Source organism: Patagioenas fasciata, chromosome 1 (genome assembly GCF_037038585.1).
Source record: "Patagioenas fasciata isolate bPatFas1 chromosome 1, bPatFas1.hap1, whole genome shotgun sequence".
Taxonomy (NCBI): Eukaryota; Metazoa; Chordata; class Aves; order Columbiformes; family Columbidae; genus Patagioenas; species Patagioenas fasciata.
Window position 1 is genome coordinate 195,959,018 of NC_092520.1, and position 19,030 is coordinate 195,978,047.

Sequence of the window (19,030 nt, forward strand, 5' to 3'; positions counted from 1 at the left end):
AAACCAGTAAGCATATCAACTCCTTTAATTTTAGCATATAGGTAAAAAGAGGTGCTGTGGCAATTCTAAAGGAATACATTTCACTGTCCTGGATATTCCTCTAGAACAGAGCATGCACATGCTACTTCACAATTTCTCTATTCACACCAACCTCCCTGAAATACTTGTAGAAAGTGACACGTGACTTTAAGCTGGCAATAATGAGTCCAGTCTTGCATCTGTAAGTGGTGTTTCACATAGATGACTTCAACGTAGGCGTGTGCTGGGGTCTGGTTTGGGGCTGAGTCATAACAAAGTGTCAGCTGCTGAATCACTCATACCACTGTTTATGAAGGTGAAACACCCACTGGCACTGACCTTTATTTAGTTTGTGAGACATAACAGTCAGAGCTGGCAGGATTGCTGTCTGTATTAGAAAATGTCAATAGATATCTTGCTGTTAGATTCAGAGTCTATTTGTACAACCTTTAATCAGTATTAGACATGACGTAGGTCAATGCAGCATCTTTGGCACCCAGATTCAAAAGCTTTACTTCCAAAACATTGCAACACAAATTGTACATCTAAATGTTTATCATTCCAAACATGAAGCGATCATGCTTTGAAAATGTCAGAAGGATCTATATCTTGTTTTCTTTCTTTCTTTCTGTCTCTTTGAAGGTTCTAGTTACAATGATTTCTCATGGCAGATTTTTTGGGTATATCTTACAAACACAAAACCACAACTGTTATGTTTTTGAAAATAATCCCATTTGTACATTGTTTTCTTACTTCTGTCCTTAAAAAAATCATAAAATAAAAATAAATTAATTCCTTAGAGGGGTCATTGTTTCCAGTGGGTCTATACTTCAGGTTTTATGGACTTCAAAGAAATCACATCACTGCCTTCCATGTCAAATAGTCCACAAGTCCTTCCATGTCAAATATACACTGCTTATTGAAATTCAGGTACTCATATTGCAGACAATATGTAGATTTATGTCAAGTGTTTAGGAAATGGAACATAGAAAAATATTGAGTAAATTTAAACATCTATTAGAAAATTAATTTAATACAATAGTTGTTTTTTTTTTTTTTAAAGGATAATATTATGTTTCCATGCCTCTGCCAAAAGTTCATGATTTGTTTATTTTTTTTTCCAAACTCAGCCTGTATGTTGAGGGAGGGATACTTGTGTACAGTTCTCTTAAGAGCTCTTGAAAATCTTTTCATTTAGTGAAGTTCACTATTTTTTTTAGGACAACTGTAAAAAAAATTGACATCTAGTTCTGTTTATTAAAATAGAAAAAGACACTCCTCTGACTTAGATTAATAAGAGCATAAACTGTGCTGTGTGCTGTCTGTAAGCTAAGGACATCAATGAAGATATTTCTTTTTCAGGAACCTAACATTGTAACACAGCTGTAGTAACTGTGGCAGTCAGAAAAGCAAATGGAATTTGTGGACCTGATGCTGATCTCAGTTCCTCCACTGACATCTGTGTAGTGTTTAGGGAGTATAATCAGAACCAAATCCACTGAGAAGAATGCAATAGTAAAGTAGGAATTGCAAATATCTGCTTAAAATATTTTCCGAAGTTTTAACCACTTGAGATTAGCTATAAATTGGTTTTTTGCTGCGCTTGTTGTGCCTGTGTCTTTACTGGGTCATACTGCCACAGTGAGGGAAAGTGCAGTGCTCCTTTGAAGAAGGAAGACTGGCAGAAAAAGATACAGGAAAGTTGCAGACAGAAAGGGTGTGATTAGTCTCTTCTGACTTGGCATCTGCAATGTCAATGTCTGCTTTGGAGCTTTTAGTCAGTGGAGAAAAAGATGCGCTCTTAGGATGGGGTACATCTGACTTATTTCAGATGTCTATTCTAGAATAAGATAGACTCCTCCAAAGAGCCTGTTTCTCGATATCATCTATAAAGGAAACCTAGACAGCTTTTTCAGAAGCATAAGTCTACATTATAAATGCCTCTTTTGTCAGATGAATCCCACTGATTGCCTACAATGAAAAGAAAGAACCAGAAATTTATTTTATTCTGCTAAACCTCTGTGTTCAGTGTTTGAGTAATATTACTTTGAAACTGATTACAGTAATTTAGATTGAGTCTTTTTTGCACTGTTAGACATAATGGGACACAAATGGTGTAAAACAAAGCAGAAGAAAGCCCAGTGTAATATTAACCATACAACTGGTCGTACGCAACCCAACAATGCAATCAAATGAGTACATCTGGGAGGATTATTTCTTGTTCCATCTCCACAGGGGTTTTCACAGTTGCAGAAATCAGACAGCTTCAAAAGAGATGATGAGGGAGTAGGATCTCTGTAATGGATGGTAATGCAGAGCTCACCACAGAGCTCACACACTAAGTACTATAGGAGTTTTTCTTCAGTGTGCGATGTCACATGGCACAGAGAGTCCTGTGATAACTGTGCTCAGTGCAATCCAGGTGACAGGCAACATGTCTGACACTGACAGTGGCTTGTTTACACAGCTCTGACTCTTTAGGAAGCTGAGCCAGCATTTCATAGCACTGCACCACACGTGTGTGCCAGTCTCATTGTGGCTAGGTCAAGAATCTCTGTGCTCTGCATTGTGGTATCATATAAACATACTCACAAAGTAGCAACAAATGACTGTGATGTCCCATCTCTCTGCTATGCTACAGGTTGGACTGCAATTTGTAAGAAAGGCCCGAGTGCTGGACATCAATGGATTATCCAGACACAAAAGCTGATAAACCCAGATTCTTATAAAACTATTTATGCAGCTTCATAATTCTTGATTTCTAGTATAAATGCATGTTAGTATTAAGAGATCAAATTTTGTGGACTGGAAGACTTTTGGCAGTCAAATTATATGACTCCTCTCAAAACCAGATCTGTCTGAAAAATGTAGATGAGTTACAATACACTCGTTACACATTTCTGCATTATAAATGAATCATGTTAACTCAGAGGAATTTCAAATTATCTGAAAAAAAAAGCTAGGAAGAGAAGGGAGAATATTTTCTACATACTTAACTATATAGGGATTTTTATCACTGGATATATTAATTACATATGTGTTATATATAAATATATACTATAATTGTATTTATATAGATATATGTCTGAATATAACTCTCTGGACATATTCAAAACACAACTGGACAGAGTTTTGTACAACTTGTTCTAACTGACCTGCCTTAAGCAAGGGTGTTGGGCTACATGATCTTGAGAGGTCCCTTACAACCTAAATAATTCAGTGATTATGTAATATTAATGAGTTTTAATAGGTTTTAAACAAAGGAGAATTAAGAAAAACTGGCTTAAAACTTCGTTGGCTTTCCATTATACTTTTTTTCCTCTAAAGACTGGTTGAAAAATATTATAGTAGAAGCAAAGTCATGCAATGAAAATCTGCACACAATACTTAAATGAAAAGTCCAGATTTTCTAATAAATCACAGATTTCCAGTGTGAGACTTTGGCTCAAGTTTGCGCTTACATTTTAATGATAAACTAGAATCAGAGCTTTGTTTTACATGACAGCTAAGATGTGTTCTCTTTTGAGCCTCCTTGATCTTTCTCAACCTTGGCAATATCCAATTGTCAAGTTGTAATTCCTTTTATTTGTTAGGTAAAAAGAAAACATTTGCAAATATTATTGTGAAAACAAAAGCCTAAAATACAGCCACAGATTGTATAAAATCATACAAAAAAATCTAACAAGGTCTAGGAAGACATCAGTGATTAATGCTCAGTTCCACTGGAAGTTCTTTTGTAAAATACACCAACAGTGGTAGCTGATGGCCTTATCAGGCTTTACTCTTCTGATGAAACCACGTCCTCATAATTTCCCTGCTGGAGTAGTGTTTCAGTCTGCTGTGAGACTCTATGTGATCCCATGGAAGTTACTGCTCTTTCTTGCTTTTGAATTCTAATAAGAAAGAAAATCAGAGGAATGTGTTGGAATTCATTGTGGATGCTACAGAAGATGGGAACTGAAAAATTTCACAGTTTAAATGTATGCAAGATCAGACTGGGCTTGCCACTTGTGGTGAACAGAGATAAGAGGACAATACAATTGTCTCCTTCCAAATGCACATAGTTAGTCCATGCTAGAGCTGCTATCAGATTTGTGGTTGATGTGAATTGACACAGTACTAGATATTCAGCAGTTTCACTTACTGTTATCAGATAAGGATGAGTTCCAAAGGAACACAGGAGACTGGAAGTTAGCAGCACCAGCAGTTTTTGACTCTGCAATAGATAAAAAAGGCTAATTCCAGACCAGGCCATGATATTGCAATTCCTTATTGAGTATTTGCTATTGCTTTTAAGTGATAAATAAAAACAAATTATCTCAGGAAACATTTTCCTTAAGTAATTTTCATATGACATGTATAATGTAGAGGAAGAAATGTACAATACCTTTACTGCTGCTATTTATAAGCACTTTCCTAATTATCGCAGTTCCAATTTATTTCAGATCTCATCATAAAGCTGTTTTTCAAGTCACACGTGAAGCTGTGAATGGTTATTGAGATCCATATATGCAAATCTTGTGGTAGTCATAACTCACTGATTGTTTAGCTTTATCATTGAGTAGTATCTAAGGCATTACAGATTCTTCTCTGTGTTTACATTGACTAACGATTTTATTGCATGTAAATAAGTTCTTTACTAGTGATCAGTGTACACCATTGCTTGTTCCAGTATTAATCTAAAGAAGAAAGGACTAAAAGACCTTGGCACCTTAAACATAACCTGGACAGAGCTGAGAAGCCAAATGCCCTGACTCAATTGACATAATCAAAACCATCTACATTTATAAAAAAAAAAAAATCCCACAAGAACAGTCACTACTGAGATCCCCCCAGCTCCCCTCCCAAGAAAAAACAAAGAAACAAAGAAACAAACCAAAACATCAATGTTGTTGGTTTTCAAAAGTTTCCAAGTACTTCTAGTATTTCCTCAGAATGTTCTGAAATTGTCAGGTGTGATCACTCAGTGATGACGAGTGATCCAGAAACTCTAACTTCTCTTTATCCACACTGCCTGGTGACCCTGGCATTTTCTATGGGTCCTCACATTTGCTACTATTTCTTAACTGGGTTATACAGCCTAAGAGTACTCCTAAGATTAGCATCACCTGTATTAGTTCTTGATGGAGTTAGGACAAAAATAAATGTCATATACACAATTATTGGAAGATATAGCCCCTCTAGCTCTCATTAGAGAGACAAAACAAGTTGCAGGGTAGAGCTCCACTGATCAAGAACCTTCTGGAAGGAAAAAATAAAAAAAGATGTATTCTTATTAATGGAAAAGTCCCTTATCCTGTGTTTCTAATACAGAACCTTAATGTTTGCACACACAAGTATATTTTTGACACTTTTCTGGGGAAGAGATCCAGTCTTGCTAAAATGAACACCTATAGTTAAAGCCAAAGCTGTGAAAGTAATGGGTCTTCCCAAAAACCTTTCTAGGTTAGTGTTCCAGGAGGAATCTGGGGTTGCAAAAGATGGGTGTCTTCATCTTCAGGTTGAAAAGCCTTTAAAAACAAGCTCACAGTGCTGTTACAAAAACACTCCTGAAAAAAAGATGCAGATGAATTACCATTACCAATCTCTGACAAGAGAGCTTTCAGGGATGCAAAACTTTGCAATCTGATTGTGATCACAGAATCACAGAATGTTAGGGATTGGAAGGGACCTCAAAACATCATCTAGTCCAATCCCCCTGCCGGAGCAGGAACACGTGGATGAGGCTACACAGGGATGTGTCCAGGCGGGTTTTGAATGTCTCCAGAGTAGGAGACTCCACAACCTCCCTGGGCAGCCTGTTCCAGTGCTCTGTTACCTCACTGAGAAGAAGTTTCTTCTCAATTTTAAATGGAACCTCTTGTGTTCCAGTTTGCACCCATAATACATACAGATGTCCCCTACATCTGTAGTAGAAGAAGGTATATCCAGGAAATTGTTCCTAATTTTCTTTGTGCTATATGAGACAATAAGTCAACACTGTTGGCTTTAAAATTACAAATCGATGTTTGAAAACCATTCCAGAATGGAGTGTGTACAAAGGACAAGAAGGACACCGCTGTACTTCCATACATATATTTCTACTTCTATTTCTTTTAACAGACGAGATTCCCAACCAAATTCATAATTTTCCTGGATCTTGTTGTCACTTTGAAACATGCAGAACTATATGCAAAGCAGGCATACAATTTTAACAGGTCAGTCAGAGAGATTGTTTTTTTGTTTAATTTCCCTTGTACTGCTGTAAACAGCAAAGAACAAGTGAAAATCAAGATTTTAACACATAATATCAGTGATGCATTTTTTTTCTTCTGTTCAACTTTTTATAATATTTTATTTAATATATTTTAGTATATTTCCACAAACATTGAGATTTTTCTCTCACCCGCTCATATATTTCTCCTTACCACTAGCTTACTAAATGAGCACTTGAAGGCAAGCAGATTTTTTTAATGCATGTACTACAAAAGAAAAAAATGATAGAAAAAACCCTTATTTTTCTTGAAATAAAGATTTATTTCTTTTTAATGGTTTGCAGATTTGCCCATTATGTATTTATGAAGACTACAATTAACTTTCATATAGAAATGTATTTTAGTTGTGGTCTTTGCCAACTGTTACATGAATATCTTCTTTGCCTTGTGTGCACTTTCTTAGTGGTGGGATGAAAAGAAGCAGGTCCAAATGCAGTAACAAATTCACAGTTTAGAAAAATACTTTTTTCAAAGTTTTTTTCAAGGTTAACAGGTGCAGATTATGAAAAATATGTTCTATTTCCTATCTCCAGTTTTTCCATTCCTGTCCCCTCTAAAGATATTTTTATCAGCAAAAGGCAAAGACAAAGATTTGCTGTAGAGACACTCTGAATTAAATACTCTGCACTGTGGCACTTACAGGTGTTTCTTGGTCTCTACTGAGAGTGCTTTGGTACAGAATTTAACTACCATGCCCATATAAAAATCAGCAAAAGATATGATTTATTTTGGAAGCACAGTTTAAGTTAGAGAATTTTTTTTTTTATTGACTTGCTTTTAAGGTAAACATAACAACCATTGCTAGGTCATAACTGTCCTTATTCTGTTTTAACTTCAATTAACTGAAATATTTACTACTGAGTGGTTCTCTGAGAGAAAACATGAGGGAGATCTTTACATCCTTGAAACTAGAAATACTTTTGTCATTTATTCTATCAGAGCCTCAGTTTCACCCAAGGTATCAGAGAAATTATGGTCAATACTTTATTCAATTAATGGAAATGTACTACCCAAGCCCTCATCCTATATAGAAACTCCCCAAAGTCAATGAGACATTGGTTGTGAATGGGTTTGTCAACACAGTTCCAAATGCCACATTAGGGACTTGAAAGAAAACCAAACCAAAGTAAGGAACATTGAGAAGCAAATTTACCAAATGAGAGGTGTAGGATGTTCTTAAGGTGGGAATGTTATAAATGTTAACTATACAGCCTTTCTGAGGCAGATATGAATCAGAAGCAAGAGAACTGGAAAGTATGTAAGTGCCACTTTTCTGGCCATTCTCACTGTAGGATATCATGCATAATTCTTTGTTCCAGGAATGGGCAACAACTATCTGTGCTTCAAACTGTACAGAAACTATGCATCAAAGTGTTCAGCTTACCCTGAATATCCCTCATTTAGTATCAGATCACTTTAGTTTTGGTTCACCCAAGGCAAACAGAAAACTTCTGGTCAGCTTGGGTTATAGGTAGGATCTCATTTGTCTCAGTTGAAAAAAGTCTACGGAGATGATTTAATATAAAATTAAGATGACAGGCTAAGTTTAAGGAGATCTAGAGTCAACTCCTCTCTCTGCTATAGATTTCCTCGAGATTCTCTTTCTGTCTTTACTTACTCATAAGGCAGGGACAACACATCTCGTCTGTTACCCTTTGTTATCCTTGTTTGGTAGGTCATTGTTATGAGACATTCTCTCACTGAAAATTCCTTTCACCATTTAGAGCAGCTACAATAAATGGAGTGACAGATGCTCTCTATTAAGCCCCTCTTATCCCAGCAGGGAAATGGAAAAAAGGAAGACAGACATGAGTTGGAGAATTAAAACCACTTTACTAATATTACTAATAATACTACTCATAATAGAAATAAAACAAAATATTCAAAACCAACATGGACTCTCCCACATGATCATGGAATTCTGTGCTGCATGGGATGCTGTGATACCAGCAGCTGCAGTGCAGACACCAGGAAGTCCTGGACCGGACTCAGCAGTAGATGGGAACTGCATTTAGGAATACACAGACTGGAACGGGGATCAGAATTGCAAACAGGGCAACAGGCAAGGTCATCTTCAGATGCCAGCCATGAACAAAGAGATCAAGACCTTCATGATCCCTCAGCTTTAAACTGAGTATGACATGCATGGCATGGAATACCTTGTTGGTCAATTTGAGTCACCTGTTCTGTCCACCCCTCCCTGCAGGTGTGACCCTTTTATGGCCCCTCAATTGTGTGACATAAGAGGTCTATCAGTCACCTTCGTTGCTATAGAAATAAATATAAACATGGACCTTTTCTGCATGTCATTCCTACCACTAGCTCAGTAGTACTGTAAATAGCAGGCATTACCAGCTCTGGAGTGGACACTGTCTGAAAAACATGCAGCTACCTTCAGAAAAAATCAGTTACTTAGAAGAACTTAGCTGAAAGGAAAATTTACTAAAGGACAATTGATCTTGTTTTAACCAAAACCAGGACAATCCCTTTTTAATTATTTATGCAGGACTTGAGGCCCAATTTTTTGTACATATGTATATACATATATATATATATATATATAAAATACTCTGCATAGAACATCAGGAAAAGCTCATTCACTACTGATAACTATGGTTCAGATCACATACATTATGGCTAAATATCTAAATGTAGCACAAAGTATTATTTATAATTTTGTTTTTCTACTTGTAAGAAACTATAGTGTAAAGAAGATAGGCTTTTTTTTTTTTGACAAGATGATTTTTTCAGAAGATGTTTTGAAGCTGATCAGAGGTTTATAATGTTAGAAATTGTTTCTGGAATGATAAAATTAATGGGCAAAGTGTAACCGAAAAAGGTCATAGATATATTACATGCAGATAGAAATATCAACATCATTTTTGCTCAGACTTGCAAAGATAAGTCATGCTGTTCATAAAAACAAAACTTGTGAATGTCAACCCAAATATTTATTCTGTCAGAATAAAAAGTAAAACTAAAGCACATAGTTACAATGGAAAGCTGGAGGGAAAATGACTTACAAATGTTTTCATTAATTAACCAATAATAACATGATCTAGATGCTGTGCTACCCTTCTGAGGTATGTTTGAGAAGAACTCTGACTGAGGTAGTTATAACTAAACTGACTCTTAGTAGAACATCATATAAATGAAGACACAAGGAGCATGTATAGGAGAGAGAAATTAGTTTTTACACACAATTGCATTCATACAACTAGTATAAGCAACAAATGCTGACTTTGTTCTAGTCAAAAGTCTGACTTAAGAGACTTACTTAAACATAACAGATGTTAACATATAAAGAACTGTGGAAGAAAACTATTTTAGTGTGCATTCCCCTTCAATAAGGACATTGTTTTACATAGAAATTACTCAGTTGTCTATCTATTTTAATGTCATTTTTAATATCAGGAATCTTAACATGGAAATCTGAAACCTTTCCTCTTTATCTTCCTCCCTCTTTCTCGATTTTTTTTTTTACAGAAATGCAAGATGAAATAGAACAATACAATTACCAAAGATGCATATAAACATCAAATAATTAGCTAGAACAAAAGATCTATTCCATGGTACAGTAGAACCATGGTGTCCTAAAACTGCTGTACAGTCTATCGAGTTCAACATTTGGCATTCCATATTAAAGAATTTAAAAATGAAGAAGTATGAACATGGAGTTTACAATAAAGCAAACGTTTTCCACACATTCCTTTTCTAAGACGAACGTTTTTAATGCTCAGAGACTACATTCTCATCACTGTGGTTTCCCTAAGATCAATAAGATGCAACAGTCCAGTTACAGTCATCAGATATGACCTTTAACAACTTTAATTTTTTTCCACTCTAATTTGATGAAAAAAAGATTTAAGAAAAACATTATACTTTTCTAGTCTTTCCTGAATCAGCCCATTTTGTATAAGACAGGACATCATACTCATTAGACAGCATAATTAAACAGGTTCATATGTGGTTCAGTTCCTGCTCAGGCTGTGGGATTATAATTTTCCAAGGGATTTACAACACCAATAGACTGCACTTCCTGGTTATGAAGATAAGAATGAAGCTGAGTGTCCAGAGGGATTTCCAGATGCTCAGAGCAGAAGGAAGCAATGGGGATGGGGAAACCTCAAAGCCTGGGAAGGTGAGAAGAGGATTTAGGGGGATGCTATTGTTTCAGCTGTTCCATAACCTGTACTCTCTTTAAAATGTAGGCAGAGGCATAGCACAAACAGTTTACAGTTCTCAGAAGTTCCTTGCATAGCCTTGACTCTTTTTGCACTGTCTGTATTAATGGTCCAGGCAGTTGACCTGTAACAGTGATGAAGCAGCTGCACTGTTGGGAAACTCGTTCTTCTGAAAATAAGTTTAGAACATAACAGTGATTGTGTTCAAGTCAAATAAGTATTTGATGGTGGATCCCCACAGAACTAACACTCCACTCTTTTTTCCTCACAGCTATTTTTCAGCCCACCAAGACTGCAGATATGGGGATCTAGAACCACTGAGATGAGACTGTGAGTTCATGTATTGTTGTGAGAAAAAAGATCATAGGTTTAACTCAGTGCAATTAGTTTCTTTTCATTTTACAAAGGAAACAGGTTTGTATATGTGTGCATGCATGTATAAGTTCAATGTGTATTGAAAACCGCAATATAAATTCAAACACAGCTGGGAAAATTAACTTAAGGAAAGGCATATATTTAGGCTAAAATATTTTAGTTTATTAATATTTTTCTAGTATATTGACATTTTCATGTTTGTTTTGCTATTGATATTATATTAATAATGTGGACTTCCAGTTTGGAATTAAGTTACTATTCAGATTGTATAATCTGCTTTTCTTTCAGCCTTGTCTTTTGACGAAAGAATGGTGACAATCAAAACTCAGCTTTAGTTTGTGAGTCAAAACCTTTCTCATTCTTCTGCTCAGGAATAGACAGTACCTGAAGTACATTTCACATGAGAATTCTGACGTTACTAGGAAAACTCAACCAAAGATGAAATAAACCTAGGTACCCTTAATGAATGTTCATTCACTCAAAGTCAGAAGGAAAATTAGAGCAAAATGTTCAGTCAGAACATGGAACTTGACAGACAAGACTGTAACCAAGTCACAAAAATGATGGGTTTATGTCTCTAGATCAGAGTAAACCCATGTGAAATTTATCAGCATGGTGAATTTCCTCAAATCTATTTGGGAACAGCTCCTGCTTTCCATTGTTTGCTTACTTGGCAGTTGTCAGCCTTTACAATGGCAGTTAAAATTGGCTGGATTTCAGGACTTGGTCCAGCTGTCAGCTTCACTTAGGAGCAGATTATTCATCATTCAATGCATATGCTTTTTTTTTTTTTTTTTTTTAGGCTCTTGCAGTGCAAGAATATTATGAGTGGAGAAGAAACCCTCTTTTTTTATTCAAACCCATTTTTCCCCAGGAAAGCATTTGGTATCTATATGGTGTTTATACACAAACCAGATATCTGGTTCTCATGTTGAGTAGCTTTCAGAAATGTCAGGTAATGATCAGATTATTGTCTTTTATTTTACACTGAGGTAACACCTCTAATTGGGAGACCTCCAAGAATTTGAAAATACATGTGTTGTTTCTGTAGCTGGATTCTTCTGCTTTTCAGATTTAGGAATCAAAAAATAAAGCTTTCATCTGTTTCTTATTCAACCTGTTGCAGGATGATGTAACAGGCCTTTAATCCAGTTAACCTCTGTAAAAATAACAGTGAAAACAGGAGTATTAACTTAATCTGGTATATGTATTGGCTATTCAGTCAGGGTCCTGGTTTCATTTACTTGACCATCTTAACTCTAATTTTGGCCTGAAGTATATCAGTCTTTCACTCCTGCTGTTGCTGAGTTTGTAGTATGTGCACTTTGAACCTTGTAGGTTGTTGATTTGCATTAGAAATCTCAAAGTCCTGATGCCTCTGCCCAGTTTTTGGTCACAACCACAATGGTAGGTTTTATGTCAGCCCACTGCTCCATGCTTGATTTGTTCTGCAGCACAGGTCTTGTAGAATCAATGCCGAGCTCCAGTTAATCCATAGCCAGTGAATAAATATTTCTTGAAATTACGTCTCCTGGCACTTTTAATAAATAAAGATTAGCTGTGAGCTACTGGGAACCAGGCCTGTTAATATTTTAAGCACCTAAATTTGAAGCACTGATGCCTGAAAATATTGTCTGTTATTGACCAGGACTAGTTAAGCTTCAATCATTTTCCTTCTTCTCTTACAAGCATGGAATACTGCACATTTTTCTTTCAGATGGGTGTGCAAGCATGATGGTGGTTACTTGCTGGAAGGCACACAGAGCTGGTGGAAGCACCTGAAACACAACCCAGGTTTTAAAGCAATGAGTTCCCTGAGTTTCACAACTCCTTGTAGTACACTCAGAAACTCCAATTGAGTTTAGCCATTGGCAAAAACATTTGCAGATGTGAAAATTACATTTTAATTAGTTTGTATGACTACACAAGGTAGGTTTGTTGCAGGAGTTACCACAATTGCTAGCAGCAAAATTGATTAAAAAATGGTCATATAGCTATTTTTCTGTAATTATCATTATTATCTAATCAGCTTCTAAGCCCTGCCCTGGCTTCTGAATAGTCAGAGATAACTTCTTGAGCTAGATTATTCTCTTGTTGTGAGATAAGTGAATGGAAACACATTGAGGATATTCTTCCCTAGACCATTTTGATTAACAACAGACACTGTTCTCATTAGTGCTTTGAGCAATTGATATTTAAAAAAAAAAAAAAAAAAAAAAATCAATACTGCCCAACTTCTGTTGCTCCTTTTTGGTATTCAGTAAAACAGGAACAGCTGCTTTTTCTGGAGAGGGATCAGCTACTCTGAACCATGCTGCATGAAACCTGGGGTGATGAGGAACACAGGTCACTCTTTTGAATCTAGGTTTTCCGGTGAGCTGAGAAATCAGCTGAGCCCTTGATGTGGGCCAAGAAGGAAAAGGATGCTGCAGAGGGAGCTCGATGCACAGTGTATCACCGTTCTACCTACATCACCTGGAGATGATTCAGGCCCATGAAATTACCTGACAGCTACCAATATATTTAGGATGATCCTCTAAGTCTCTGCTTCACTTTCTCCACCTGTCAGCTTCCTCTGCACATGATATGCCTGTAAGAAGAAATGTACCATCACCCCAGAAGCCAAATTAATACACAGCTTCTTCTGCCTTTGATGTAAAGATGTCACCATCACTTCAGAAAGTCCTATTTTCTAAAAATAGTTCCAAATGCATGTTAAATTTTTATTAAGGAAGACAACCTTTTGAAATAAGAGATGTAAAAAATTGAAATTATTTTTCTTTTCCTCCAATACATGCTTATGCTTAAAATCCATCCTTTCTGAGTTCAGTTTTATTGATTATTCCTTAATGAAATAGATTCTGTCTGAGCGAAACGTCTTTAAAAATACCCTTGTACAAACCTGAGATTTTTTTTTGCTTCATTGAGGTCTGTTACTCATCTTTCCTCAGAATCTTTTCAAGTTTTGGATTAATATTAAAAGGCCCACTATGGAGACAGGATCCCATGCTAGCTGCTGTTCTGTAAATATCCAAAGAAATGCAGTCTCCTATACTTTTTCTACACTATACTATCTTATAGGACAGGAGACTGATGTATTTTTTCACTCCTTCAACATCTGTTCATCATCGAACCTCTGTGTTTTCTGTAGTTTTGGTTTCTTGCTTGGAATATGCCTTAGAGATCAAGCAGAAATTCACATCTGTGGTTTTGTTTGTTGCTTGGTTGGTTGGTTGGTTGGTTGGTTTTCTGGCAGTACATTTGCTTGAGCAATCAAGTGGAAATACACGTCTTGGATTTTTCTAACTGGTCTTAATATGTGTGCAAATGTTTACAGGAAAAAAAGCCAAAAGAATAATGAAAAGGATGCTACCAGATTAAAAACAAACAAAAAACAAACAAACATCCCACAAACAAACAAACAAACAAAAACACAAAAAACCCATGAACAAATAACAAACAAACAAACAAACCAATTCTTGAGAATCTTTTCTTGTCTTGTGACAATTGGTTTTGGGTTTGGTTTAAATTATTTTTATGTACAACACTCGCATTTACTTTCATCCTTATTGATAATAGCCATCAGTTTCCTTCATTCCTTTTCTGAAAAACAAATAAAAAACTCCTTCACATGGGTCTGCATGTAATTCTTAATTTTCATACAGGCTATAAACATTGCTTTTCTGAAAACAGAAATAATTTCGGTGAGATTTTAATACACAATTATTATCTAAGTTTTTTGCATAATTGTAATCCAAACCCAAATGTAAATGGTAAATTCATCTCCTTAATTACAAAGTGCTGTTAGAGATGGATGACTGTATGTTTTCATGCTTATTTAGTCATCTCATGTGAAGAATCAAAGCTGCGAGCCTTATGTTAGTAGCCTCCCTGATACAAGGGGTGGAGAGTTGCATTCTTCAAAGTTAGGCTCATCCAGGTGTCACTATTTATGTTTAAAAGACATAAAAGTTTCTGATGTGTCATGACTTAGTACCTTGGATACAATTTCACAAGCAATAAAAGTTTCCTAAGTGGGATGAATGACCTGAAAGAAAAATTAAGGTTACGCACTTCAGTTCTAGTGCTGGAATCTTTTACATACATATTGTGACCAGTTCCAGTCACCTCTGTGAGACTGAATAGCCCATGGAGTTACTATGTGTAATGTTTTGCATATTTCGTACAACTACTTTCTAGATGCCCATTTTTGGTTAGAAACTTTCATTTCATTTAAAGTAACTGTAGTATTGTATTATTGTGACTTTAATCCTGCTCAAGAACAGAAACTTTTGTATTTAACTTAATAATTATACAATTAATATAGATGTCATTAATTGTCATTATCCTCTGATTTTTAATAGACTGTGCTATTTTCAGAGGTACAACCTGTTCAATATGAGACAAAGATATAAACAAAAAAATCTCAGTCACTTAATATAAGAAGATGGTCCTGAATTAAGAAGAAAGAGAAGAACGTAGAGACGTATTAAATATGATAGACACAACAGAAGATGGTTGCTGTTTAATGTTTTCTCTGTATGTGCTTACAAAAAGATATTTTGAGTCTATATTTGTCTACATGATAACAAGAAGTAAATTGTGCTAAATGAAGGCAATTAATGGGTTATCCTCTTGCAAGAGGATACTAGACAAACTTAAAAGTAGAAACCATTGTATAGAGTAATAAGTCACCCAGCTATGCAATGATCAGATCAATTTTTATCTGACAGTGAAGTGTAAATACAACATATCTATATAAGAGTGTGTGGGGCAGGAGCTATTATACTGCAATGTACTGGTCAGCGAGCATCTCCAAATACTCTATGACATCCTGACATATTAACATTAACATTATCTTTTAAAACATCTGAAACAAACTTGGAGAAAGTCATTGCTAGAAATCTTCCTGAGGGCCCAACTTACATAGGCATACATTAGTTTTCATTCAGCTTTTCTCTCGACTGACATATATGGAAGAAAACATGTTTACATACTAGTAAAGATGGTTTACAGGACAGTTCTGCATGAAAATTCCCTGTAACAAGTCGAAGTGATTAAATGGTAAGAGGATCTTTGTCCTGTACAGTTGCCATAAAACTGTATAAAAAACCAGCTAATGCTACTGGGCAAAGGATCATACTCCTTATGTGGCTACATCATTGCTACAACATCCATGACTGGCTTCTACATTCATGATCACACTAGAGTAAAACATTGGCACACCACATTGTGTATGGTTTGGAGAAGCAGGTTTTGCTTTTTATCACATCACTAGTGGTATGATAGAGAAATAAAGGTGAACCTCTGCTTTAACACAGTTCAGTCACAGAAATCTGAACAATGCTAACATTGAATATTGAATATAACATTGGATATATAACACTGGATATTGAATATCCCACTAACTTAAAATACATTCTAGTTCATGACTTCATGTACTGAAAATAACGTTTTTTCATGCACCTGTAATAAACTCCTCTTTTTGGATAGGTTAAATTAAGGTCAAATTCTGCTTTGAATTGGGTAATTCATTACTTATGTATTAAGTCAGTTTGTAATACCTGAAATAGATCCCAATGGTCTAAGTTCATCTTTTAAAGAAAACATCCTTATAAAACTATATTCTATAGCTAATGTAATATCAAGTGCTTGCTTCTACAATTACTGTAAGTAAGCCAAAGAAATTGCATATTTTCCCAACACTATGTATTTTTCATGCCAATGACTCATGCAATTGTTAAGCATGAAATGCACAATTGTTTCTGTGACTTCAGAGAAATTAAATTAATGGAAGAATATCACCACAGTATACTTTAAAAAAGTGGAAAAATACAGAGATTCGTATTTTCAGGGAATACACAAATTTAGGATGAAATAAAGACATTTCCATCTGCATGGCCCTTCAGTGATTGCTACACTTATCTAACAGCTACATGATACATCTGGGTATCAGAGGCAGAGAGCTGAGTTATAAGAGACATGAAAATGGTGTAAAAAACATGAGGGAAATAGTTATAGAGTGTAGTAGTACAAGGGTGAATATGATTTTAGAATAAGATTGGAGAGAAATCAGAGAGCTTTGCAATAGATACACCAAGGGACATGGTTTTATGGTGATGTGAGCAATGTCCTAAAAATAAAATAACATTTTTTCTTACTATGCATTAAACATCCTAAGATTGATGTGTATGGAAGAGAAAAGGTGTGGTCAGTTGACCTTGGCTGGATGCCAGTTGCCCACTGAGCTGCTCTATCATTCCCTTTCCTCAAGTAGAAAATGTGATTAAAGGTTTGTGGGTCAAAATAGGGACAGGGAGATCACCAACTAGTTACAGGGAAGTTACAGGAACAGGGAAGATGGACTTAACTCAGGAAAATTAATTTAATATATTGCCAATTGAAAGCCAGAGTGGGATAATCTGAAAACACCTTCCCCCATTACTTCCTTCTTTCCAGGCTCAATTACGCTCCTGATTTTTCTACCTCCTCCCCACAAGAGGCAGAGGGGAACAGGGAATAGTATTTACTTCTGTTTCTTTCTTCTTCATTTAGTATTCTTTAATGGATGTTGTTCAAAGGATGCATTAACTTCGTTCTTCACAGGATCTTTATTTGTTTCTTAAGAAAATTAGATAGTATACTTTGAATTCAGTTGATCTATAACTAGAACTATTGTTTTGTAGAAAGTTTTGATTTTCTGTTTTAAATTTGTATCTTTGTAACTTGAATACACTATTATTCCCACTACAATCTCCTCTTAAAAATGATTATTTAAAAAATTAGATTAGTAGATGAAAGTTACGTGAAAGATTTTCTTATAAATAAAACCAACATACTTTGACTTTTCATTTTTAAATTTCTATTTTAGCAAAAAAATCTTTAAGTTGTATTTCTGAAAGAAACAGAAAGCCTCCTGATGACTTTTTAACGTTTTTTTTTGTTTGCTTGGTTGTCTTTTTATGTTCTTTATTAATAAACAGGAAAGCTACATTCACAAATCCCATAGTAAATGAGACAGAGAATCACTTAAAGAAATGGTCTCCAAGTTTAACCTACCAAACACTGAAGAATATTCCTTTCTATTTCTGTTTGTCTGTAATGCTAGCAAAATGTATCAAACTTACACACATATGTATAAAAGTTTTGTCAACCTTTTCGCTAACAATCAGTAATGACAGTACCTTCATCCTTCTTTATACACGTAGTGACTGCTAAAACTTCATTCCTGTAACTGAAGTGAGTGGTAATATGAGTTATAAAACTATAAATATCCTGAAGAATCAGACAGATCTAGGGATAAATGCTGGCAACATCTGGGAATGGAAGTTCGATGCAGACTTTTGAGTTTGGGACTTAGTCACTGTTTTTTAATTTTCCATCTGCAAATGGAGATACCAAGTGCAAATGCCTTCATGGGGCACTTGAAGAAAAAGATAATCTATTATATTTGCATTATGATAATAACCCTCCTAGTAAGGAGCATAAGGAAATGCATAATTTTTATTCAGTGCAGGCCTTAGTTTGTGCTGTAAATAAGGAAAGAATTTAATTAAGAGGATAAAAAAGACATTGACTAGTTGTGACCCATGAAGAAAGCAGCAACTATCCTATGTGTTGATTGAGAAAAAGATGTAATGTTAAAAAAAAAAAAAAAAAAAACAGTTATATATTTAAAGATTGCATATCTGTACACAAAGATAAAATCATGGATGTTTTTATTATTCTTTTTAGAATAAAATTTGTCTCTCAACCTAAACATTCATTGTCATGATTTCAAGGAAAAACTAAATACATGTTTGTCAAGGTGCATATTTTACTTTTTCTTCTAAGACAACAGAAATAATTCACTTATGGGCCTCCAAAGCCTGAGAAAGGCAAAGGCTAAAGATAGACAATATTTTTGATATTTCATGATTCCATCTGTAGTGAAATATGATAATCGGAGTTCCAATTCACAGAGCAAGGTAAAAGCCACATTAACATTATATGAGATAGCTGTGAAAGAACATGAGTTGATGTCAATTGTGTATTCCACCCATGGTGTGGGACTCAGCAGGTTTCCTGTGCTCATGATAAGCTTTAGTGGCAGGAATCCAAAAGAGATCCTTCAAGCTTGCAATGCTGAGCTTTACAAAGCATGAGCTATGGCACTCAGCTCTGCCAATAAAGTACACAGCAGTGACTGACATCCAAAGA

General features: G+C 35.4%; 1 long non-coding RNA gene across 2 annotated transcripts in view; it reads left to right on the forward strand.

The window, feature by feature from the left end:
• The window catches only part of LOC139826931 (uncharacterized), a 31,731-nt gene extending 14,800 nt beyond the window's left edge, over nt 1-16,931 (forward strand). For both annotated transcript variants that reach the window (XR_011737055.1, XR_011737056.1), the window contains 3 exons: nt 10,728-10,786; nt 11,120-11,169; nt 11,634-16,931. This is a non-coding gene — a long non-coding RNA (uncharacterized lncRNA). The remainder of the gene's footprint in view (nt 1-10,727; nt 10,787-11,119; nt 11,170-11,633) is intronic.
• The last annotated feature ends 2,099 nt before the right edge of the window (nt 16,932-19,030 follow it).